General features: G+C 49.0%; 1 long non-coding RNA gene across 1 annotated transcript; it reads right to left on the minus strand.

The window, feature by feature from the left end:
- Window positions 1-598: 598 nt before the first annotated feature.
- On the minus strand, window positions 599-25,938 carry LOC115835395. Its single transcript, XR_004030360.1, has 3 exons — window positions 25,760-25,938; window positions 11,332-11,583; window positions 599-889 (listed from the first exon to the last, which is right to left on the minus strand). It is a non-coding gene; the product is annotated as an uncharacterized LOC115835395 (long non-coding RNA).
- Between the last annotated feature and the right edge of the window lie 233 nt (window positions 25,939-26,171).

Raw genomic sequence — 26,171 nt, forward strand, 5'->3', positions numbered from 1 at the left:
GGATATTTCCCTAAGATGACTTTTCCAGGTGTGAGCTCACTCAAGCCCAGCCAGCTGGGCAGGTGTGGAGTTCCTACCTAGTGCTGGTAAGAACAGTGGGAGGAGGCCTGGCCTCTCACCCTCACCCTCCATCAGGAGAGAGCATCACAGAACTTCAGGGGGAAAGACAGGCAGAGGTGATCAAGGCCAAAAGACTCCAGCTCCAGCTGCTAGGTATCAAAATTACTGCGGGAGCTTTCAAAAATTCAGATTAGGCCAGGCACGGTGACTCATGTCTGTAACCCAGCACTCTGAGAGGCCAAGGTGGACGGATCACTTGAGGTCAGGAGTTCATGATCAGCCTGGCTAACATGGTGAAACCCCGTCTCTACTAAAAATACAAAAATTAGTTAGGTGTGATGGTGCATGCCTGTAATTCCAGCTACTCGGGAGGCTGCGGCAGGAGAATCGCTTGAACCCAGGAGGTGGAGGTTGCAGTGAGCCGAGATCGCGCCATTGCACTCCAGCCTGGGCGAAAGAGTAAGACTGTCTCAAAAACAAAAACAAAACCAGAAAAAAACACAATCAGATTAGAGAGCCCACACCCTCTAAGTCAGAATGTGAAATGGTGAGGCCAATAAGATTTATTTTTCAAATCTTCCCAAGGCTTCTAGGGCCCAGCAGACTGGTTTGCAAACCAGTCTTCTAAAGCAATCTTCTTTCTATTATTAAGAAGGAGCCCATGACACAGAGGTGTTAAGTTCAAGGTCTCTTGGGTCAGCTTTTGGATCCATTGTTCCAAAGGGACAGGATCTTAGGGGGCTGGCATTTTCTTGGAGTGAAGCAGGAGCTGCTGCAGGGGCTAAGAAAGCAGGAAGGAGCTCTTTGCTGCATTCCAGAGCAGATCTGGCTGTGAACAAACGAGAAAGAGCTTTAGTGTAAGCTGGGCTGAATGGATAATTAAACAGATAGCAAAATGGAATGCAGTTGCACACACCTCCCGGGAGCTGGCTGGGGGGAGATAATATGCCTTCCTGTCGTCAGAAGGCACAGGAGGAAAAACAACTGGGCCTGGCCGTTGGCCATTTAACAATATTGCTTTTGTAAACAAGTTGAAAAATCCAATAACTGTAAAACTTATGGCATGTCCTTAAAAGCCTGTTGCTGTTTTCCGTATAAATGGATGAGCGTTTCCGACTGAAGGTGCTCTAATTAAACAGTCTGCATCCCCAGGGACTGCGAGGTCATCCTAGGGATGGAGGATCTGATCCCTCCTCTTGGCCTCAGGACCACAGGTGGGGGTGGCGAGCTCGGGGTGCAGCCAGGCAGTGTTTTGTTTGTTTTGTTAGTCACTGTGCTGGATTGTAGCTGAACAGCTCTCTTCCTTCCTGCTGTCTACAAGGACTCCAAAGAGCAATCCAGCACAAACTCAAAGAAACAAACTCTTACGATAGAAGCACGGCAGTGAGTGCCCACCAAAGAGGCAGCCCTTCAGGCTGGGAAGGGAGAGAAGTCTGGATCCGATCCGTTCATCAGAAAATACTTTGGTGGTGCAAGCGACAGAAAGGTAGAAAGTCTAGTTCTAGGCCTAGAGGAGCTCACAGTCCTGATGGGAAGAGAATGCACTCACACATGCACACTCACACATACACACTCACACATGCACTCACACACATGCTCACACATACTCACACTTATGCACAGGCTCACAAACTCACATGCACACTCATGCACATGCCCACACATGCTCACACTTGCACACATGCACAGGCTCACATACTCACACACATGCACACTCATGTACATGCTCACACATGCATATGCTCACATGCTCACACACTCACACATGCACACTCATGCACACACATGCTCACACACGCACACACACATGCTCACATACAGTCACATGCACTCACAGGATCACACACACTCCCACTCCCACACACTCATGTTCACTCACACACACTCATGCTCACACACACTCACACTCATACACACACACATCCAAAAAGGGAATCAAGGGGAAGGAGCCCAGCACTGGTAAGCAGAACAGATAGGTGGTGGTGGGCAGGGGGCAGTGCTCTGGAGCTGGGGGTCTTCGTACAGGAATCACAGAAACTCAGGGCTGGGTGGGATTCCAAAGGCCACTTGGTGCAAAAGTCAGCTCTCGCTTTCTTCCTCCCCTTTTCTCATCTACGTGGAGTGTGGCCACACTTCACAGGTAATGGGCACAGTCCTCTGCAAGACTGTCCTCACTCCAGACATCAGCTGCAAGCTCATGGGTTCCCCACGCCACCTGCACTGTAACCAGTTGGCTACAAATTTAGGAGTTCCCATGATCACCCTCAGGTTTGATAATTTGCTAGAAAGACTCACAGAACTCAGAAAGGCACTATATTTAAGATTATAATTTTTTAAATTGTAGTAACATACACATAGCATAAAATTTACCATCTTAGCCATTTTTAGGCATGAGTTCAGCAGTGCTAAGCACACTTGCATTGTTGTGCAGCCAATCTTGGGAATGCTTGTCACCTTCCAAAACTGAAACTCTGTGCCCATCAAACAACCATTCCCCATCCCTCCTTCCAGCTCCTGGCAACCACCCTGGAACAGTTTCAGTGTCCACAAATTTGACCCCCTAGGTGCCTTGTATAAATGGAATCCTACAGCATTTGTCTTTTTGGCCATTATAGTTTTATTATAGCAGAAGGTTACAAATCAGAGCCAACTAGAGAGAGAGAGAGACATGTATGCAAGGTAAGGGTGGATTTCAAATGCAAATCTCCCACCACCCTCAGGGACACATCACCCTCTCAGCTTTGAATGTGACCAACTCAGAGGACTGCCAACCAGGGCAGCTCACCCAAGCTTCAGTGTCCAGAGTTTTTATTGGAGTTTCATATAGCTGTCATTGATGGAATTATTGCCCATGTGATGGAATTCAATCTCCAGCCCACCTCCCTTCCCCAGAGGTCAGACTGATGTACTATGACTCAAAGCCCCAGCTCTCTAATGCCATGACTGCTTTTCCTGACATAGACAGTCCTTATCCTGAATTATCTCATTAGTGTAAATGATGGAGGGGCCCACCAAGAGTCACCTCATCAGCAGAAGCTACTAAGTGTGGTCTAAGAGGCTCACAGTGAATAGAAACAATGGGGCCCTATAACCCTCAAGGGGGGATCAGGGATGTTTTTCTAACAGCTCATAGGCCCTACTGCCTTGGTTGAAGGGTGACCCCCAAATATATTCCCACATCCAGGAACCTGTGAATGTGAGTTTATTTGGAACAAAAGGTCTTTTCAGATGTAATTAAGTTGAGGATCATGCACACACTCACACATACTCACACTCGCACACACGCACAGGCTGACATGCTCACACACACACATGCACTCATGTACATGCTCGCACATGCTCACACTCACACATGCACAGGCTCACACATTCACATATGCACACTCATGCACATGCTCACACACGCTTACACTCACCCACACGCACAGGCTCACATGCTCACACCATGGGAAGACAGAGGCAGAGACAGGAGTGATACTGCCAAAAGCCAAGATGCCCAGGCCACCAGAAGCTGGAGGAGTGAAGGAAGGATTCTCCCCCAGAGCCTTCAGAGGGATCCCAGTCCTGTTGGCCTTGATTTGGGGCTTCTGGCCTCCGAGCTGTGAGGGAATTGATTTATGTTGCTTTAAGCCACCCAGTTTGTGGTGATTTGTTACAGCAGCCACAGGAAATGAACACAGAGAGCCTAAATGATACCCCACACACGCCATGGCCTTCCCTCAAGACAGACCAAAAGAGGGACTAAAGGGACACTGAGGCAGGCACCCAGGCAGAAGAGACGTGAGAGGCTGGGGCAGATGGTGGCAGCATGGCCCACAGGCTTCTCCATCTTCTCGTTGGCAGGAGAAGCCCCCGGCCTCTGTTGCCCACTCCTCTGCACAGCCATCCACTGTGGGAAGAGCTCCATTCTGGTTAGTGAAAGCCATTCATGGTAAACCTGCTTCCTTTGCCAGTGACGAGTTAAGGGGTGGGCATGTGTCCTGGCCAGTAAAATGTGAGAGTAAAGATTTCCTGGTTTTTACAAAAGTGTGTCGGGGAGGAGACAGTTCCTTCTCTCCTGGACCTGTCAGGGTGGATGGAGCTACAGCAGCCACCTTGTGACCATGAGGGCAGAAAGCTGGCTCACTGAGGAGGGCCGAGGGCAAAACAGGAAAGAACCTGACTTCCTGATAATATTGTCCAGCCCCTGATTCACCAGTCCCGCCCCCTGGACTTCTTGTAGTGGTGATAATTAATTCCTTCTTTTGGGGCCTTTTGGGTCAGACTTTTCTGCTACTTGTGGCCAAAGCACTTTTACTCAATGGTTTTCAAACATTTTTAATCAAATCTCATTGTGAAAATATTTTACACTGGAATCCAGATCCATACAGAGAACTGAAACAAATAATTCACAAAATAGTATGTACAACACATTCGGATATTTTCTATCCTTTTTTTTTTTCCTTTTTTTAGTTACTGGTCACAACCAAGCATTTATTGATTGATTTCCTGATCCATCAGTGGTCATGACACACAACTTGAAAAGCACTATCTGAAAAAAAGAAAAAAGAAATATTTACAGGGAGAGAGAAAAGTAAGTTGCCCCAGTGGAGGCAAAATCATACAGATCCTGCCCCAGACACCAAGATGGTGTCTTGGGGCACTGGTTGAGCACAAAGAAAGACAGGGGTGGAGAGGGACACGGCGGGTGAGTCAGAGAAACAGGGAGACAGAGATGGAGGAAGAGCCCCGCTCAGCCGCAGCTGCACACCCACAGATGTTGACATGGTCCCCCGAGAAGGGCAGAGTGGGAGGCAGGCAGAATCAAGTGGAAAACACAGAAGCCCAGGGTTGGGAAGGAAGAGACAAAGAGATACAGGAAATTAAAAACGAGATGCAGAGACAGAAGTGCAAGCAAGCTGGAAAGTGGAGATTCTAAGACTGAGACCCAAAGGAGACACATCCTAGACTAAACCAGAGCATGAGGGGCCTGTGCACGGGCCGGAGTCTTAGTGACCTGAGTCCAGCTGCAGGGCTGGGCTCAGCCACTGATGAGCCTGTGGCCTTGGTCAAGTCACTTCACCTTTCAGCCTCTGCTTCCTTCTCTGGGAAACCCAGCTAGCAGTCCCTCCTTCGCACGAGTGTGGAGAAAGTCAGGCTGCAATGAGAGCAACAGGACTTGACGGTCTCTAAAGGATGGACGGATGTCCGTCCGGAACGGCGGTCCACACAGACCCCTGCCCTTGGCCGGACAGAAAGCCTTTCGCTGCCACCCACCCACGGCGTCCCCAGTGTCCCTCTCCCGACAGTCCCCTCCCCCGCTTCTCTGCCCAAAGTAGGGAAACCCATTTCCCTGGGAACAGCTGTGTTTCCTCAACAAACAAATGTTCCCTTAAAACGTTTTTGAGGAAGAGCGGATGGTAATGAGCGAACATCTGGCCGAGCGGCACACTTTCGTTTTTGGCAGCTCCGGAGCCCGCCAAGTGACTATTCCCTAATGTTCACCACATCCCAGCCCCTGCTATTCCCAATCAGGCTTGTACAACTACGCCTCAATTAAGAGCAGATGTGGGGCTGAGCGAACGAGGAGGAAAAAATACCCTTCCCCAGTGTCCCTCTGCGCTGCTCAAAATCCAAGGAAGTGGTCTGAGAACTCGCAGCGGCTCCAGCTTCTGCCTTTCTAATTCATCCATCCATCCATCCGTCCATCTGTACATCTGTCCGTCCGTCCGTCCGTCCATCCATCCAGCTGCCTTTGCCATGGCCTTTGGGGATACAGATCTGAACAACAAATCCTTTCCCCCTATCTCCTAGACAGACATTCTTCTTCCCTATAATACAGGCATTGGCAAAAAGGCTCTACGAAGGGCCAGATAAAAAAAATCTGGCTTTGCAGCCCACATGGTCTTTGTCACAACTCTTCAACTCCACTGTTGCAGTGTGAAAGCAGCCACGGACAATACATAAATGGATGAGCATAGCTGTGTTCCAATAAAACCTTACTTACCAAAATGGTGGCAGGCTGGATTTAGCCCATGGGTCTAATTATAATGTCTACTTGGGCAAGAGGAGATATGTGGAAAAGCCTGGCCCAGGGAGAACATTCCCCTAGTGCAGGAGCCCAGAGCTCTGCCACCAGACCCTGCCTCCAGACCCTGCAGGCCACCCCTCTGCCCCAAAAAGGCTACAACATTTGGCTTCTGCATTTTCATTTGTAAGGTGTCTGCCTCGCCTCCCTGCCCACTTGTCTATCTTCCCTCAACGATCTGCTGACCCCTGCTATATGACAACATCTGAAGTTGAGGTAGTCACATCTTGAGGTATCTGCTTTTACTGTCCCTCACCCACTGCACTGCGTGAGCCCTCCTATCTCCTTCCCACCCTACTCTGGTGGACTCAGTTGATTGGCCCACCCTGGGAAGACACCGGTGGTGATACCTGACCCAAGTTGGGCTACTCAGAGTCTTTCCCCAGGCTAAGGAATTGGACCAAGTGGGTCAGTTGGGTCTGGAGCTGATTTACACTGGGAACTGAGGGACCACCATCTTCTTCCTGCCTTCTAGACAGAGATGCAGAGAAAAGGGGGCTGTAGACAGTGCAAAACTGCTTTTGTCTGAATATTTGCCTGTCCCCTAAATTTATGTGTTGAAACCCTCACCCGCAAAGTGATGGTATTAGGAGGTGGGGCCTGTGGCTAGATCATGAGGGTGGAGCCTTTATAAATGGGATTAGTGCCCTTATAAAGAGACCTCAGAAAGGCCCTTGCTCCTTTCATCATGTGAGGATACAGTAAGAAGGTGCCATCTCTGAATCAGAAAGCAGGCCATCTTCACCAGGTATGGAATCTGCCAGCAGCTTGGTCTTGGACTTCTCGGCCTCCGGAACCATGAGAAATAGATCTCTGTTGCTTATAAGCCATCCAGTTTATGGCATTTTGTTATAGCAGCCCCAAGGTTCTAAGATAGGAATGAAATAACCCATGTGGAGAGAGGCTGCCTGGCATCCTAATGCCCTTTCAGACTGTCCCCATCCTGTCCTGAGCCCTGCCTACATTCTGGCCCTGTGTTCCCCAAAGCCCTCTGGATCCTTCTTAAAGAGTCTGCTTTTCTGTTCATACTGGGGGCCGGGCGCGGTGGCTCATGCTTGTAATCCCAGCACTTTGGGAGGCCGAGGCGGGCGGATCACGAGGTCAGGAGATCGAGACCATGGTGAAACCCCGTCTCTACTAAAAATACAAAAAATTAGCCGGGCCTGGTGGCGGGTGCCTGTAGTCCCAGCTACTCAGAGAGGCTGAGGCAGGAGAATGGTGTGAACCCAGGAGGCAGAGCTTGCAGTGAGCCAAGATTGTGCCACTGCACTCCAGCCTGGGTGACAGAGCGAGACTCCATCTCAAAAAAAAAAAAAAAAAAAAAAAAAAAAAGAACTGTTTATACTGGGTTAAGTTGGTGCTTGCTTCAATTAACCAAGCAAGGCATTCTGAACCACTTTCTGCCTCTGCACTCCATTCATACAATTAATTGGCTTTTGTGCCAGGGCTTGCCCTGCAGTAGATACCTATGCAAGTAAGATATGTCCTTGCCCTCCAGCAGCAGATAGGTAACAAAATAGGGGAGTTGGACTTCCGTATTCCTCACTCTTGCACAACCCACAATGTACTGATAAGGAGTGCACAAACTGCCAAGGAGGAAGGGGTATGAAGTAGGAGGTAGGGGAAATCTGAGAGCCTTGGCAGAGGAGGGACCATTTGCAGGCCTTGGAGAGTGAGTTGACTTTGGGCAGAAAAATAAAGGGGAGGGGGCGGTGCTTGAGTATAGAGCAACGTATTCCAAATTAGGTTCATAGAACACTAATCCCAGAAGGGGTTCTGTGGTATCCATCCTCCCCTTCTTTCTTACCCATAGACCTCCGATTCCATCCAACTGATAATATGCGCCTTAGAAATACTTGTTCTCCCAGGCTCCTTTGCAGCTAGAGTGATCATGTGACATACTTCTGGCCAATGAGATGTAAGCAGAAGTCAGCTGGAGGATGCTTCCAGGATATAAAGGTTCAAACTCACCTTTGCACCTTGTCTTCTCCTTCTTCCTGCCTGGAATGTAGCTGTGGTGCCTGAAAGGGCCGCTGTCATTTTGCAACCATCAGGATGAAAGCTACATGTTAAGGAGGGCAGAGCAGGAAGCTGGAAGGAGTCTGGATTCCCAGTGCCATGTCTGAGCCACCACATCAGCCCTGTACTGCTTATTTCTGTACTGGTTCCTGGCCACTACTGAGGGAGGTGGTTCTCTTATTTGAAACTCAACACATTTCTAACCAATGCAATGTTTAATGATAAAAGAGTTCTAAGGACCAAATCAGTGTGTGTATACCAATTTCCACTGTCAGAGATTCACAAAATAGATTATTACAGGTTCTGAGAAACCTTAACATGAAGATCACTGTGTAACCCAATGTTTCCCAAAATGTTTGTTCACCAACACCTCCACTGCCAGGATGCCAATGGGCATGCCATGGAACACACTTCAGGAAACAAGCTATAGAGAAAGGAGTATGGGCTTCTGAGTCAAGAAAGATCTGGGTTATAATGCTGTGTGGCTTCAGGCATCTCACATAACCTCTCTGAGCCTGAGGTTCCTACTCCATAAAATGAGGGGGGGACATTACAGGTTACAGGTAATCCAGGTAAAGCGCTCGGCACTGTCTGTGGCTCCTAGTCAGTCGTCAACGATTCTCGTTAGCTGCTAGGATCATGTTTTGGAAGGAAGATAGCATCAGAGACAGAAGACCCTGGTTTGAGTGATGGTTTGCCGCACTTCCTTTCTCTGTGACCCTGGGCCGGTGACTGCACTTCCCCGAACCTCCGTGTTCTGAATGGCAGAGGAGGAATTACAATGTCTGCTTGGGCAAGAGGAGATGTGTGGAAAAGCCTGGCCCAGGGAGGACATTCCCCTAGTGCAGGAGCCCAGAGCTCTGCCACCAGACCCTGCCTCCAGTCCCAGGGGCAGGCCACCCCTCTGCCCCAAAAAGGCTACAACATTTGGCTTCTGCATTTTCATTTGTAAGGCGTCTGCCTCGCCTCCCTGCCCACTTGTCTATCTTCCTTCAGGGATCTCCACTGAACCCTCCTGGTTGCTCCCCAGTGCAGAGCCTCCACTTCAGCCAGCCCTGTCTCCTCATCAGTCACACCTGCAGTGCCCAGTGCAGCCTCCCAGCCTCGGCTCAGGCCAGGGTCCCCTCCAGCCCTCCCAGGCAGCCACATTGCGAGGCTCAAACAAAAGCACAGGTGCGTGGCCTGAAGACCCAGACTGCATGTTCACACTGTGTGCAAGGCCTTGGGGAAATGGCTTCCCCTCTGAGCCTCAGTTTCCTCCTCTATAAAAGGAAGGGGTTGCAGCAAATGGAATTGAAAATGAAGATGATAAGACTTGCTTCACAGGGTTGTGAGGAAGAGTAAATGAGGAAAAAAAGCATATCTATACGTGCATTGATGATAACATATAATATTCATTGGTTATTATTATTTACATTTTATTTTCTCAGCCTTACTTTTGAGGCCTTTCATTCTCCTTAGTTATCCTCTCCCCTCTTCAGAGTGAGCTTGACTTTTTATTTGACATGTGCTGAGTGTTAACTGTGTGCTGGGTACCCTGTTTGTATTATCTTATTTCATCTTCCCCCAAATTCTATGAGGCAAATCCTCTTTTTATTCCTACGTTCCAGTTAGCGAAACAAGCTCAGAGAGGCTAATTGGCTTGGGTCAGATGGCATATATATATAGCAGATCTGAGGCTCGAATCTAGGTATTCTGGTGTTAAAGCTTATGCTTCTAACTACAGCGCTATCCTGCTTCCCTACTGGCTGTCAAAACCTGTCTATCAATCCTGACTCCAGGCAAATGAGGCAGATACTAACTTGCTCATCTGTCTCAGGAACAGATCTCATGCCATATTAGTCATTGACATGTTAGCGTGAACTGAAACCCACTTTCTGAAGTTCTTTTCTGACTCCTCTCAGGCAGAGGTCCCTGCTACCTCCTTTGTGTCCCCAAAGCTCATGTAATTCCCCAGCATAGCCTTGCCATGCTGCGTTGGAATGATACTTGTCTGTCCCTCTGAACTGAATTTGTGGATTGGTCAAGGATTATATGTATTCATCTCAGTGTCCCCAGTGACCAACACAGCACCTGCCACTAAGCAGACACCCAATTAAATCTGATGAATGAACAAATGAAGTGAGTTAATCATACCTCCTAATGAAAGCCATATGCATAAATGAACCTTGAGGCAGTTTTCATTTTAGTGAAATGACAGTGATACGTACTTACAGTCAGGGCTGGTTCTATCAGGAAGGGGCTATAAATTAGGGAGCCCCCAAAGTTCCCTTCTATTCCCAGAAATGCTCCCTCACCTCATTGCTGCTCACTGTTCTAGCTTTTCTTTCACTGTGGGCAGACTTTCCTTCCCCTGGAAAGCCCTCTCCCTTCCTTTAAACTTCTGTTCAAGTCCTACCTCCTTCCAGAAGTCCTCCGCCCAAATCCTGATCCATCCCCCTTGTCTCTGAACTCCTGGGTTCGATTGCAGCTCATTTTGTAGCCAGATACTAACAGAAACCAACCATATATTAAACAGGGAACACACTGGAAGGCGGTTGAGCAGCGCTCAGAGCTGATGCGAAGGCGGGAGACCCAGGCATAGGAAATACACAGGGTAAGGGAAGCCAGGCATTCTGTCCCCAGCTGGATCCACACTGCAGGGTTTACCTGGTGAGGTGGCCACCACTGGCCCTGGGCCTTGCTGCGAGGATGAGCACAGAACTGCCCTTACTTCTTCTCATCACTCACTTATAATCCACTTCCAGCTTGGAAGAAGCAAAGGGGCCAAGCTTAGATCAGATGTCCACGTCCTCAGCGCAGCAAAGTGGGGCTATGTTCCGTACTGGGCCACACACCAGGGTGTGTTGCGCAAACGCAGCAAGGGCTTGGGGCCGCTGCAGTCCATCCCTCTGGCTGCCCAGCCTTCATGCCCATCCCTCTCCTGTTCTCATGGTTTGCCAGGGCATGAGAAGTGAGCACATGCAAGAAAGAGCTTTTTAGGAGGCAAACTCAGCAAGGCTTGCAGATGAATTGGATATGGGATGAGGGGAAGTACTAAAGCCGCCTCCTGGGTTTCTGGACTGCAGAGCTAAGGGGATGGAGATGTCATCAGAGGTGAGACCACTCAAAGAGGACTTAGTGTTGGAAACAGAGCTATTGACAGCTCACTCTCCGTACACCCCCTCCAAAGCTCCCAGACTCACCTCTTCACCCAGAGCAGTTTCTCCTGGCTCTGCTCCATGCTGTCCTCTGGCCACACCTCTTTACCAGGCCACTATTTCCCATTTTAGGTTCCCTCTTCCTCAGCAAGCTCTCTCTAGCCTCAGCCATTAGTGCTTTTTCTTTCTTTAGCAATATATAGCCTGTAATCCCAGCACTTTGGGAGGCTAGGGCAGGCAGATCACTTGAGTCCAGGAGTTCAAGACCAGCAAGGGCAACGTGGCGAAATCCCATCTCTACAACAACAACAACAAAAAATTAGCCAGGCATGCTGGCGTGAGCCTGTACTCCCAGCTACTTGGTGAGGCTGAGGTAGGAGGATCGCTTGAGCCTGGGAGGTCAAGGCTGCAGTAAGCCAAGATTGTACCACTGCATTCCAGCCTGGGTGACAGAGCAAGACCATGTACCAAACAAGCAAACAAAAAACAATACATATAGGCCGGACCAGTGGCTCACACCTGTAATTCCAGAGCTTTGGGAGGCTGAGGTGGGAGGATTGCTTAAAGGCCAGGGGTTGGAGGTTGCAGTGAGTTGCAATCATGCCACTGCACTCCAGCCTGGGCAACCGAGAGATACTGTCTCAAAAAAAAAAAAAAAAAAAAAAAAAGACCAGGCCGGTGGCTCAAGCCTGTAATCCCAGCACTTTGGGAGGCCCAGGTGGGCAGATCACAAGGTCAAGAGTTCGAGAGCAGCCTGGACCTGGACAACATGGTGAAACCCCGTCTCTACTAAAAATACAAAAAGCCAGGCATGGTGGTGCGTGCCTGTAATCCCAGCTACTTGGGAGGCTGAGGGAGGAGAATTGCCTGAACCCTGGAGGTAGAGGTTGCAGTGAGCTGAGATTGTGCCACTGCACTCCAGCCTGGGCAACAGAGCAAGACTCCATCTCAGGGAAAAAAAAAATCCCACATTGTACTTTATTGCTTGTCTACCATGCACCTGGCACTGTGTTGGGGGCTGAACTCACCTCCTACCCATCCTGCTTATGGGCTGGTGAGGCAGGCACGAGCTTGCTCATCACAGGCAGAAACTCAGGTTCAAAGCTTAGAAAGAAACTCACCCAAAGGTTCACAGCCACCCCACAGCAGGGGCTGGACTCAGACTCGCATCTTTGTCCCTTGCCCCAGCACAGCCCACCCCACTTGGGGCTGCCTCTCTACAGGCCTTGGGAAGAGAAGCTTTTTCTAATTGGCTAATTCTGTGGGGAAAGTTGAGGGAGTGTTTGGGGGCAGGTAGGGATTGGCATGAGAGATGGGTGATGGAGTTTGGCTTCATTCTGGGACCCCCAGGCCAGGCTTCCTTCTGGTGGTGCTTCCCCCACAGGAAGAGAAAGCTATGACTCCACTTGCACAAAGCCCTCTCTGAAAGCAGCTGCCCAGGCTACCGGAGCCCGCTGTAGAGAGAGGCGCCTGAACCCCCAGCAGGGCCAGCTCTGGGGGACAGGGAAAGGGCCCTGCTCTCCCTCTCTTGTCTCCACATCTTAATGCCACAGCAGGGGCCATAGGGAGAAAGGGGGACTCTGCAACCTGTACAGCATTGAGGGCCCCTTAGGATGGTCAGAGAGGAGAGGGGAGGATGGGGAGAGGAAACCAAAGAGGGATGGAAATGGCTCCCCACCTCCCTGTCCTGTCTCCTTCCCTCCCTCTTCTTTCCCATCAGAATGTAGGAGCCCAGGGCCCGCTGCGAGGTCACAGTGCTGAGCCACACTACCTGGCTCCAGGCTGTGGCAGGGGGCCCGGTGGGGCTGGTTTGTGTCCGTGTTCAGTGTGTGTCAGGGGCAGGGGCAGCTGCCAAGCCGTCTTCCCAACTGCAGCTTCCCCCAGAGCCCCCACCTGCCCTGGGAGGCCTGACGGTTCCCTCAGGACACCGAGGAGCCTGAAGACTCAGCTGCTACCTTGATACGAAGCTCTCCCAGCCCACAGCATCACAATGTATTCTCTGTAAGTTATGTTTTAAGATAAGACCTTCCATTTGGACTCAGTGATGCGCGTTAAGCACAAAGCAGCTGCCAGGCTCCCTGCACACACCCATTTGTGGAGTCTCCCAAGAAGGCCAGGGCTGGCGAAGGATTTTCCCTTGCAAAGGAGGACTCTGCACCCGGAGCCATGAGGCCAGGCCCCAGGGGCACTGTGCTGGGCCAGGTGTCACTTGGCACCTTTGCTCTCCCCCGAGGTTCAGAACTGCTTTTCCCAGAACCCCCTTCTCTGTAGGGTTCAAGTTGGCAAGATCTGCAAGGTAGAAGTGAAGTGCAGGGCTTGGGGCCAGGACAGGGACACGCACAGAGGAGTCCCGGGGCCCCGGCTTGTCCCCGCCCCAGCAACAAACAGCTCCTGTTTCTGACTCCTGACCCTACCACCCATCAGCAACCCCCAGACCACCACCAGGTGCCTCCACAGGGTCGCAGTCTTCCAGGCCTCTTCACGAGCTCTGCCTCCACAGCTCCAAAGGCCAGGGCCTGAAACCCAGAGGCCCAGGGAATGAGTGGCCGAGCTGGGGTACGGCGCAGGCAGGTCGTGGGGTGTAGTGGCCACAACACAGACAGACAAATCCCAGCCCCATCCCTTACCTGCCTGTAAGAGCTCAGCGGGGTCACAGCTCCCCATGGAGCCTCAGTTTCCCCATCTGAAAAATGCGGGTAATAGTCTCTGTCTACAGAGTGGATGTGAGGGTTTGAGATCACGTCCCAAAGCACCTGGCCATGGAAGGTACCCCACTCAGTGGCACCCTTCACAATGCCCTCCTGTCATAGAAACACTCATGTTACCTGTTTTCTAGAATATATGCCCTTTGCACATGAATGTACATTTAAAAAATAATAATGAAGAAAAATGAAATGAACTCCAAGTCTCTGCTGAGCCCCAAGCCCAGCTCCCTGAAGCCTGGTCCCTCCCAGAGGAACTCATTGAGTTCCTACAGCTGGTCTGAAACCTTCTTTACACTTGGGTCTAAGAAATGTCCCAGTCCTTCAGTTTTCTAAATCAAGCTCACCTGTATCCCCATGCCTTCCATCATACCCCCTTTAAAAGGGCCAATTTCTTTCTTCTTCTTCTTCTTCTTCTTTTTTTTTTTTTTTTTGGAGACAGGTCTCACTCTGTCGCCCAGGCTGGACTGCAGTGGCACAATCTTGGCTCACTGAAACCTCCACCTCCCAGTTTCAAGCGATTCTCCTGCCTCAGCCTCCCGAGTAGCTGGGATTGCAGGCGCCCACCACCACACCGGGCTAATTTTTGTATTTTTAGTAGAGAGGAGGTTTCACCATGTTGGCCAGGCTGATCTCGAACTCCTGACCTCAAGTGATCTGCCCACCTCAGCCTCCCAAAGTGCTAAGATTACAGGCGTGAGCCACCGCGCCCGGCCCACAAGGACCAATTTCTAGAGCATTTCTGCAGCACTCTATATTCCCACCCCTTCTTCAATCCTACAAGAAGTTGCTCATGGACACGGTGTCCCAGGACATGGGGCAGAGCCGGGCCCGCAGCCCAGGCTGTGACATCGACATTGATGCTGCCCCTTCCTCTGCAAATGTGGCCCCTGCTGCATGGAGCCAGCTACTGATATGTTCCAGTCCGCTGGATGTGCCCAGAGCCACCAAAGACCCTTGTCCAGTCCCCTGACCCCCACCACCAGCCCAACAAGGCCCTGCCTGCACTGGGGAGCAGGCACAGGACCCCATCTCAGGACCTCACAACCTCCTCATCTCCTCTCCCAGCAGAGTATCCAGAGCCACTATCCTCTTCCAGGTACTTTGTCACCCTCTCCCTGATCCTGAGGGCACCCTATCCCCCAGGCCTGCCCCCACCCCAGGAAAAGCCAGATCCACCCCAAGATGACCAAATCTGGTGGCAGCCCCCAAAACACAAACGCTGTCACTCTTGCTCACCCCTCACCCACCTCTGCCCCACCCTAGCACTCAAAGGCTTGGATTTCCCTTTCCAAAAAGAGGGACTGAGATGCTGCTTTCATTTTCCTCCATCACAAAACTAAACTATGATCTTAAATATCTTTTTCAACAATTCACTTTGTAACCTACACGCTCAGGCCCCTGGGGCCCAGCTGCCTGCCCAAGATCCTGGAATTCCAGAGAAAGAGCTGCTGCCCTGCTAGCTGGTCACCAAGTGCCCAGCCCCCAAAGAGAGTGAGATCGGACTCACTCTCTGTGATTTGTTAATGGTGACACTAACATGAGTTTGCATTCATCGCTCTGACAAGGGTCATGTCCAAAGTGGAATGGGTGGGAATAAACCATTCAAAAATCCATTAGGAAGGGAGCCCACAGGTGGCAGAGTGACTGTGTGATTTATCATTCACCCGGGATATCATCTATGCTTGATAGGGTGACCAGATGATGTATTTTCTGAACAGAGACACTTGTGAGCAAGAACGAGGGGTCATTAGTAATTATGCCGGGCAGCAGGTGTAAATCAGGCTTTCCCCAGGTGCCTCAGACATGTGGTCACCCATTAATTGGAAACTGGGACCCATTTTTTTCTCTCATTAGCTCCCGTGAAAGTCTGGGCAAGTTTCATGGTTTCCAATGCAGAAATGAAGAAACTGAAGTTACAAGCAGGGAGGTGATGTGCCCAAGGCCGGGCAGAGGTTAGGGCCCTTCCCGCTGCGCTCCGTCCTCTGCAGCTCTTGTGGCTGGCCCAGCCCCTCATCACACTGGCTCGCAGCTTACTTCATGTCCAGAGAACCTACAAGGGGTCTACCACTCAGGGCAGTTCCCAGCGGCAGGGCCAGAAAGGGATTCTGGAACTCTGGAGGCTGAAGACACAGGTATCTTTATGATCTAGGTGAGGAGAAACCCTGGCCAGAGACAAGGGGTTGGATGAGATGACCTCTGAGGACATCTACAGCTGTAGAGGAGGAACCAGGTGTCAGACCCCACTTGAGGCTTCGTGCTGCATTGTGCCTTCATAACCACAAGAGGGCGCCCTCGCACCAACAAAGAAACATGCCTTGAGACGTTCTCCCAAAGCTAGAGCAAAGGCCCTTTCACTTTTTGTTACCTGTTAAGTTTTAATTATTTTTCATTTTGAAATAATGTCATACATGCAGAAAAGTTGCAAGTACAGTACAAGTAATTCTCCCCCTCTCCCCGAACCATTAAGAGTAACTTGCTGAAATCACTCCCCAGGTTCACCAAATTATTCTTCTTTTTTTTTTTTTTTTTTTTTCAGATGGAGTCTCGCTCTGTCGCCCAGGCTAGAGTGCAATGCCACAATCTTGGCTTACTGCAACCTCCGCCTCCTAGGTTCAAGTAATTCTCCTGCCTCAGCCTCCCAAGTAGCTGGGATTACAGGCGCCCACAACCACACCCAGCTAATTTTTGTATTTTTAGTAGAGACAGGGTTTCACCATGTTGGTCAGGCTGGTCTCGAACTCCTGACCCCAGGTGATCCACCCGCCTCAGCGTCCCAAAGTGCTGGGATTACAGGCGTGAGCCACCACGCCTGGCCACCAAATTCTTTAGTACCTGTTTCCCGTAAACAAAGTCATCTTCTAACTAACCTCGCTATAGCCATCAAAATCAGCAAATAAACAGTGAAGTATCACTGCCACATAATCTCCAGGCGCCGCACTGTTTTGCCATTTTCCCCGTGATGTTCTTTGTAGCAAAGAATGCAGGTCAGAATCATGCTTCTCGTAGTTGTCAAGTCCCCAGTCGGCTTCCGTTTACAACAGCTCCTTGGCATTTCCTTGACGTTCCCACCACCGCGCTATTGTGGGATGTCCCTCAGTTTGGGGTTGTCTGATATTTCTCATGACTAGATTCAGGTCCTGCATCTCTGGCGGGAATTCCGCAGGGCTGTTCTGTGATGCTGTCTCCTTGCTGCAGCCCACAGGTGGGGCAGAGTTTCCATCTGTTCCATTCCTGTTGATGTCCATTCCGATCACTCGATGAGGGTGGCATCTGCCAGACTTCTCCCTGCTACTTATTCTTTCGCTCTTTGTAATTGGTATGTATTTTCGTGGGAGGCCCTTTGATACTATGTAACTATCCTGTTCAATTTATTGCTTTATTTATTTATGCAAATATGGACTCATGGTTTCTTATTTTACTCAATGGATTATAACCTGTTACCGACATTAAATATTTTGGTGCTACCAATGGGAGCCCCTTTGGGGTGGTGCCTGTGCCCTTTTGACATGTCCCCGTCATTCTGTGAGCACTTCCTTGCCTTCTGGCCCCACAAGATTCTCCACACTCATCTTGCACTTTCTCTGCCCCAGTTCTGAATCAGCCATTTCTCCAGGGAGTCCTGGTCTACAAGGCATTTCAGAGATCTTCAAGGGAAGCTCAGACCTAGATGCCAAAGTATCCAGAGAGGCGCCTGTGGGACCTCTACACTTGCTGCCCAGGGCTGCCTCAGGACTCTGCTCCTTGTATTCTGGTGCAGTGCCCCTTGGCTGCCCCAGCAATGACTCAGCCAGGCCGAGTGGCAGCTCGTGCTGCAGCTCTGAAAGGCACAGTAACCCTTGGAAGCAACAACATCATGCTGACTCTGCAGACTTATGGAGTGCATGAGCTGTGGGGCCATGGTGGCCTCCGTCTAGATTTCAGAAGATGTCATGTGATAGCCTGAGGGCCTAGATAGAAACCTGCCACGGGGGCAGAGCTGCCACAGCCACCACAGAAAGTCCCACTAGTGCAATGCCTACTGGAGCCATGAGGGTGGAGCCACTCCTGAAACCCCAGAATGACAGAGCTACCAGTGTGCATCACATTCCCAGGAGGGCTGCAGGCACAAGACTCCAATCCATAGAGCCGCATTATAGGCCGAGCCCAGCAAAGCATAGGAGTGGGGCTGCCCAAGGCCTTGGGGGCCTAACCCTACTCCAGTATGCTCAGAAGGTGGGACCTGGAGTCAAAGATTATTTTCCACTTTAAGATGTAACATGCACCCTGTCGGGTTATGGACTTACTTGGGACCAGTTACCTCTCTTTTCTTGCCTATTTCTCCCTCTTGGAATGGGAATGTCTATCCTATGTCTGTCCTACCATTGTATTTTTGAAGCACGTAACTTGTCTAATCTCATAGGTTCACAGCTGGAGAAGAACTTGTTTCAGAATTCATCATGCCTTCAGTTTTACCCATATCTGATTTAGATGAGACTCTGGACTTTTGGGGCTATTGTGATGGAATAAATTTTGTATGTGAGGACATAAATTTTGGAGGCCAGGGGCAGAATTCCATGGTTTGAATGTGTCCCCCAAATTTCATGTGTTGGAAAGTTAATCCCCAATGCAACAGTGTTAAGAGGTGAGACCTTTAAGAGGTGATTAGGCTGTGAGGGCTCTGTTATCATGAATGGATTAATGTTGTTATCATGGGATTGGGTTTATTATCAGAGGAGCGGTATCCTCACAAAAAAATCAGCTCAGCCCCCTTCCTTCTCTTTCTCAAGTGCTCTCTCACCCATGTGCTGCCTCCCACCATGTTATATCAAGGCAAGAAGCCCCTTATTAGATGCACACCCTTGATTTTAGATCTCCCAGCTTCCAGAACCATGAGTCTTTTTTTTTGTTTTGTTTTGAGACGGAGTCTTGCTCTGTCACCCAGGCTGGAGTGCAGTGGTGCAATCTCAGCTCACTGCAAGCTCCGCCTCCAGGGTTCATGCCATTCTCCTGCCTCAGACTCATGAGTAGCTGGGACTACAAGCGCCCGCCACCACGCCCGGCTAAATTTTTTTTGTATTTTTTAGTAGAGATGGGGTTTCACCGTGTTAGCCAGGATGGTCTCTATCTCCTGACCTCGTGATCTGCCCGCCTCGGCCTCCCAAAGTGCTGGGATTACAGGCGTGAGCCACCATGCCCGGCCAATAAATTTTTATTCATTATAAATTACCCAGTCTCAGGTATTCTGTTAAAGCAACAAAACATGGACTCAGACACTGGACCACCCCAGACCCCCACCTCCAAGAACACACCTACCTACGTTATGCTGCTCCACCTAATGGCTCTTGAACCATTGAGAGGAAGAGAGGAAGTGAAAAGGAAGAGCTATTTATATAATTTTTTCATAGGATCCTGTTCTTGTTTCATGATTATAATCTCATCTGTTAAATTAAGTGTATCCTAAAGGCATCTTCTTACGTATTTTAAGTTTGACCTACAGGTTTCTCTGTACATAGTAAACTGCAGCCTAATTGGATGTGTAAACAGACTGTAACCTACTCTTGTGCCAATCACCAAGTTTTGGCCAATTAAAGATGGCCAACTGTTCAAACCATGTTTATATACGGCAAATGCCAAGCTGTAACCAATCCAGCTGTTTCTGTACCTCACTTCCGTTCTCTGTACATCACTTTCCTTTTTCTGTCCATAAATCCTCTTTGACCAAAAGACGATGCTGGAGCTTCTCTAAACCTATTCTGGTTCCAGGGCTGCCTGATTTATGAATTGTTCCTTGCTTGATTGAACTCCGTTAAGTTTAATTTGTTGAAGGTTTTTCTCATAGCACGTCTCATCTATTTCTGGAGTAATGACAAGTTTTCCTTGTTTATTTTGCAATTTCTTCCCTTGCAGAGTCTTATTCCTCCAAATTGCTTTTTTGTTTGTTTGGTAGATACATAGAGATCTTTCATGTTAGAGGCTGTCTTCAGCTGCCTGTGAATCCTTGGCTGTGGGCTCATGTGTGATGATGAGGAACGAGCCAGCTAGCTGGAAGTGGGTTGTCAACTGCCGGTGCCCCTGTAAGGAGGTCTGCCAGGTCACTTAGTTGGGGAGCTCCTAATGTCAGCATCCCTGTCTTTTTGAGGTGCTCAAAATCTTCAGGAAGGACTATTCCAGTTTCCTGCCTGAAAGGAGAAGCCTGGCTGCCAGGGCTTGGGTGGAGAATAGGGGTGGAGGGCTAGGAGGGAGGTGGTGTCAGCACCAACACGATACCCTCACTCAATTCTCTAGCAGGTGATATGGGACCTCTGCCCTCAACTTTTGCTGGTACCCATCTGTCAAGAGACCCTCCTATACCCCTTCAAGAAAATAACCCTCCAATCTTTGAGGGCAGTGAGAGATCTAGCTGTAGACATCAATTTATTTAGAGGTAGAGAGAGAATCTGAGATCTGTCTTTTTCTTAAACAGACTTTCAGTCAGTTCCCTTATTTAGCCCCTCTTCATTTCCACTTCCAGAGGCATCTGGAGCCTCCAGTTTCTGAGCCTTCTAAAAATTCTGAATGTAAGCCTGGTTGACTCTTGCTTTTCCCACTACTGGGTAAGTATTCAATTTTCTTGGGTTTCATTTACAGTGGCCCATCTGCTTTCCATCTTCCAATATTTTGTTGCTGTTGTTTCTTCTGCTTCCCAATCTTTACTGATATATAGATATATTTTAAGCCACTATTTACTGTTTTTCTAGTGAGTTCTGAGAGGCAGCAAAAGTAGATGTGGTTGTTCAGTCATCTACTTTTCTAGTCCGAAGGACAGACTGACTCTTAAAATTTTTTTTCCTTTTATTTTTACTTGACACATAATAACTGTACATATCTATGGGACACAGAATGATATTTCAGTACATACATACAATGTGTAATGATCAAATCAGAGTAATTAGCATATGCATCACTTTAAACATTTAGTCTTTCTTTGTGTTGTGAACATTCAAAATCCTCTCTTCCAGTTTTTTGAAAATATACACTAAATTATTGTGAACTGTATTCACCCTACAGTGCTACAGAACCTTAGAAGGTATTCCTCTCTAATAGTTGTAACATTGTATCCATTAACCAACCTCTCCTCTACTCTTCCCAGCCTCTAGGAACCACAATTCTACTCTCCACTTCTACCAGCCCATTTTTAAACTCCCACATATGAATGAGAACTTGCAGTATTTATTTTTCCATGCATGACTAATTTCACATAATGTAATGTCCTCCAGGTTAATCCATGTTGCTGCAACAGAGAGGAGTCTATTCTTTTGTAGTTCAATATATTCCATTGTGTGCACGACATTTATCCATTTATCTGTCTATGGACATTTAGGTTGATCCCATATCTTTGCTATTGCGAAAAGTGCTTCAATCCAGTAAACATGAGGGTGCAGATAACTTTTCAATATAGTGATTTATTTTCCTTTGAATAAATGCCCACTGGTGAGATTGCTGGATCATATGGTAGTTCTATTTGTAGTTTTTTGAGAAAGCTCCATACTGTTCTCCATTGTGGCTTTACTAATTTATATTCCCACCAACCGTGTGTAAGAGTTCCCTTTTCTCCACATCCTTGCCAGTATTCATTATTTTCTGTCTTTTGTTAGCATGATAGCCATTCTAACTTGGTGAGGTAGTATCTCATTGTGGTTTTGATTTGCATTACGCTGAGGAATAGTGATGCTGAGCATATTTTCATATACTTCTTGGCCATTTGCATATCTTCTTTTGAGAAATATCTATGCAGGTTCTCTGATCATTTTAAAATCAGACGGTTTTTTGTCGTTGTGTTGTTTGAGCGCCTTGTATATTTGGTATGTGAGTCCCTTATTGGATGAATTAGTTTGCAAATGTTTTCTCCCATTCTACAGGTTGTCTCTTCACTGTGGATTATTTCCTTTGCTATACAGAAGCTTTTTTGTTTGATATATTCCCTCTTGTCAATTTTTGTTTTTGTTGCCTGTGCTTTTGAAATCTTACTCATACAGTCTTTGCCTGGACCAATGTCCTAAAGCATTTCTTCTATGTTTTATTCTAGTAGTTTTGTAGTTGTGGGTCTTACCTATAAGTCTTTAATCCATTTTGATTTGATTTTTGTATATGGTGAGATAGGAGTCTAGTTTCCTTCTCCTGCATATGGCTCTCCAGTTTTCCCAGCACCATTTATTGAAGAGGGTGTTCTTTCCCCAATGTGTGTTCTTGGTGCCTTTCAGACTGACTTTTTGATTGCCATTTGTGTTCATCCCAGCTCCTCAGCTGGACTGTGAGGCTTTGGCTAGACATCTGGGAGAAACTTGGTACCTCTTTGTTGAACAGAGGTGTCCTTTCCACAAAGGATTTGGCCAAGGAAGGTCCTCCCAGCTCAATGCCACCTCCACCAGGAAGGCTTCCCTGACCACACCACCTGGAAACACTTTGTCATTTAATCATTCCTTTAACATGCCACAAATTAAAGTGGCCCTAGCCAGGACATCCATCCCAAAGGCCTGCTGACCTCATCCTGTCTCTGCAGACCCTATAACCATCCCCAGGCTGCTTCTGAGCCCTGGACAGCCTTCTTCAGGGTCAGGATGTTGCCAAAGAATGGGCTCAGCTTTGGGGCAACTATGACTGCATTAGCTCCCAGTGTGGCTACTCCCTTGTGTGCCCATGGGCAGGCTTCCAACTGCCGTGTCCACAAATGTAAGATGGGAATAATTAGTGCTGTTCTTCCCCTGCTCCTGTTTCCAGGTGTTTCTCAGCACCTGAGTGATTGCATGGGGGTCACATGACTCATTCTGGCCAATGGCTTCTGAGCAAAAATGATGTATGTCATTTCTGGGCTGGCTCATGTAATCACTGATGCAAGGCCCTCCAAGCCTTTTCTCTGCCATGGGGAGCAGCCGTGTTTCTGATGGCAGCTGCTCTGCCAGTCTGGGTTGCAGAGTAAGAACAAAGAAGACATGGAACAGAAGTCCCCGCCAGCCTTCGAAAGTCATAAGTGAGAGACAAACCTGGTAGAGGCCATGGAAATGAGAGGTTGCTGGAGCATAACTTAGCTTCCTTCACTGACATACCTCATGGAGCTGCAAGGAGTCAGTGGTGACCTATGTGAACCCGCACAGGGCTCTGCCTGGCACTACGCAGGTATTCAAGAAATGTTATCTTTTTGGTGGCTCCAGGAGACCTGAGAGGCAGAGACTGTGTGACTCAGGCAGATGTTCCACATCCAGACACAAGAGTCAAAGGTCACTGAGGGGGTCGACAGGGACTCCTCAGGGACAAATAAATACACACTTATTCTGCTCCCAACTCCGGGCTGGGCTTCACCAATGGGCACTGTGCAACTGCCTCTCCGAGGAAGGGAGACTCTCACTGAGTCGATTGATGGGCAGGGGAAAGGCATGTGATGGGAAGAGAGGGTATGTGATGGCACAGGGGAGATTATGGGGATTGCAGGCTTGCCCCATCCCCCAGCAGAAGGGCAGTGGCGGAGACCTGGCTGAGTGGCAGTGCCCTTTCTGGCTTTTTAACACCTGACTGGAGCTCTCAGACAGGGTGACCCCACCACTCCCTCACCCAACAGGCTGAGCACAGGCACCTGAAATTAGCTCCAGCTTCACCGTTAACTGGCAGTTTGACCCTGGGCCTCGATTTCCTCATCTGTAAAATGAGGATCATACACACGCTTGCCCTGTGTACCCCACAGGAGCCCTGTGAGACTCAAATATGAAAATGGGTATGACAGGCCTTTTAAAACATGGCAGTTCTTTGAGAATGCAAGTTTATTTCAGAGAGTTAAATCTTACCCTTCCCACAGAGCTGAGCAGAGCAGATCATTTTATCCCCATTTCAGAGACAAGGAAACAGAGGCACAGAGGTTAAGTGACTTGCTCAAGGTCCCACAACTGGTGGGTGGCAGAGTTGGGGCCACGATCTGGGTCCTGTGAGTCTGAATCTAGTCTCTACTTCCCCAAGTCATCTCCCTACAAAGACCCCCATGGAAAGAAAATCCCTGTGGATCTGAGCCCACTGGAAAGGACTTCCCCAGCCTTCAGGATCGACTCTTTTGGAAGCAGGTAAGGAGACACGCCCCACAGGTACAGATAGGAGTCCTGCCTGTGTCTAACCTGACGCCTGAGTATTCAGGGAACAGAGTGAAGCCCATGATGGCCCGAGGCTGGAGTTGAACAATATGGAGCAGAAACAGCTCACTGGCTGCACCTTCTCACAGTGTCAGGCTCTTTCTGATCATGAAAGTGGACTTGCCCTCAATTCCATGTGCCGAGGAGCTGGGTGACTCACAGAGCCCTCAATCTGCAGTTGTTAAACATGTCAGGCCTCCATCTGCTCCCCAGTCTCAGCCCCTGTGCAGCCACCTGTGACTACACCTTCCTTAGTCAACAAGCAAGTCAATATACTGGGGACATTTGGTGGGTAAAAGCTGTTGAAGATGTTGGGGGGCTGTGTGCTTTTTCTGGCACCAGGATCAAGGTGACTAACGCAGGCATGCGTAATCATGTCAACAACCCCTCCTACTTAGGCAGCCTTGATAGTCTTCAAACATTTTTGTACATATGATCTTGTTGATCTCTGCAAGTATTTTATAAGGTGGGGAAGACAGAAATATTCACCCTGGGGCACAGAGAGGCTTACCTGGGCGGAGACAACAAACAGGTGGAGCTCAAGCCATTCCTCAATTCCTTTGCTAGTAGCAGACATCATTAATCAATCATGCCATTCTTTCCAGTTCATCTGGGATGAGGCCTCAGAACGTCTCAATACAACCCTTTAGGCAGCCACTACCAATCGATTAAGGATTGCTATCCTAGGTGTAGTAGACGTCAACAACCTAATCAGCTGGGTGACCTTGGGCAATTCTTACTGGTCTTCCCAATGGAAAAACAGGAAGATGGACTAGAAGTCCTGTGTTTCTGTGGAATGGCCTGTTGATAAGTCCTGTTTCATCCTTCTTTGCTTCTTTCCACACAGTAGTAGCTCAGTATCTTGTTACCTCTTGCATGGAATCCCTTGGTGGTCTCCTTTCTGGGCTCTAGTGCATTGTGGAAACTGTTGCCTGTTTACCCTTCTTAACATTGTCTGCTCAAGAACTTCCACAGGGAGGGGAACATCACATACCAGGGCCTGTCAGGCGGTGGGGGGTAAGGGGAGGTAAAGCATTAGGATAAATTCCTAATGCATGAGGGGCTTAAAACCTAGATGACGGGTTGATGGGTACAGCAAACCACCATGGCACAAGCATGCCTATATAACAAACCTGCAAGTTCTGCACATGTATCCCAGAATTTAAAGTAAAATAATAATAAAAAAAAGAACTTCCAAAGGCTCTCCCTGCCCTTCCCAAGAGAGTCCCGCTGCAGAGTGGCCATGCTCTGGCCCTTCTCCTCATCTCCAAGGACATGCCAACTTGGCAACTCAATGCCAAGACTCCTCTTTACCCATCTCAGCTTTCAGCCAAAGGGCGCATCCGTTTGTTCCTGTGTGTGGCCCACACTATTCCCATCCCACCCCCAGGCCTTTGCCCATGCTGTTCCCTGTGCCTGGGGAGGCCTGCCCTCACCACCATTCCGCGTGTCTGCTTCTCAAAACCTCCTCCACCTTAAAGGCCATCTTAGCCAATGCTACCTACCACCTGCTTGACAACTTCAATGAATTCTCCACAACAGGGGGTGCCCACTGCCTCCTCTAAAACACTAGTGCTTTTTTTTTTCTCTTTCCACATGCCTGTTCGTGCCCCTCCTTCAACCTTCCGACTTACTCACCTAGGAAACTCCAGGTGACTCACAGCCAGCACTCTGGGCAACAAACAGGAGACTTGCCTTCCTTTCCAATAGCAGTCATGATGGAGGCATTTCCCCAGACCTACTATGCACAAGATGCCAGGGTGATGGAGAGGAGCATCTGGCAGGGGCTCTTGGCAGTCACTGGAGTTCTTTCTCCCTAGGGAGGGATGCAGCTATCAGAGGGGTGGCTTTAGTTCTGAAGGGGGATGGGCTTTGCAATGTCTGCACTTCTGAGGGGTATGAGGAGAGGGAAGAGAAAGACTGAGGCCAGTGAGGGAACACAGGTCCTTTCTTCTCTCTAGAAAGCCCACATCTTCCTCCTCTCCAGGAACCGTCACTAACCATGCACTCTTACAGAGAACTTGCTGGAGAGAGTGAGGACCCAGACCCT

Source organism: Nomascus leucogenys, chromosome 6, assembly GCF_006542625.1.
Source record: "Nomascus leucogenys isolate Asia chromosome 6, Asia_NLE_v1, whole genome shotgun sequence".
NCBI lineage: Eukaryota > Metazoa > Chordata > Mammalia > Primates > Hylobatidae > Nomascus > Nomascus leucogenys.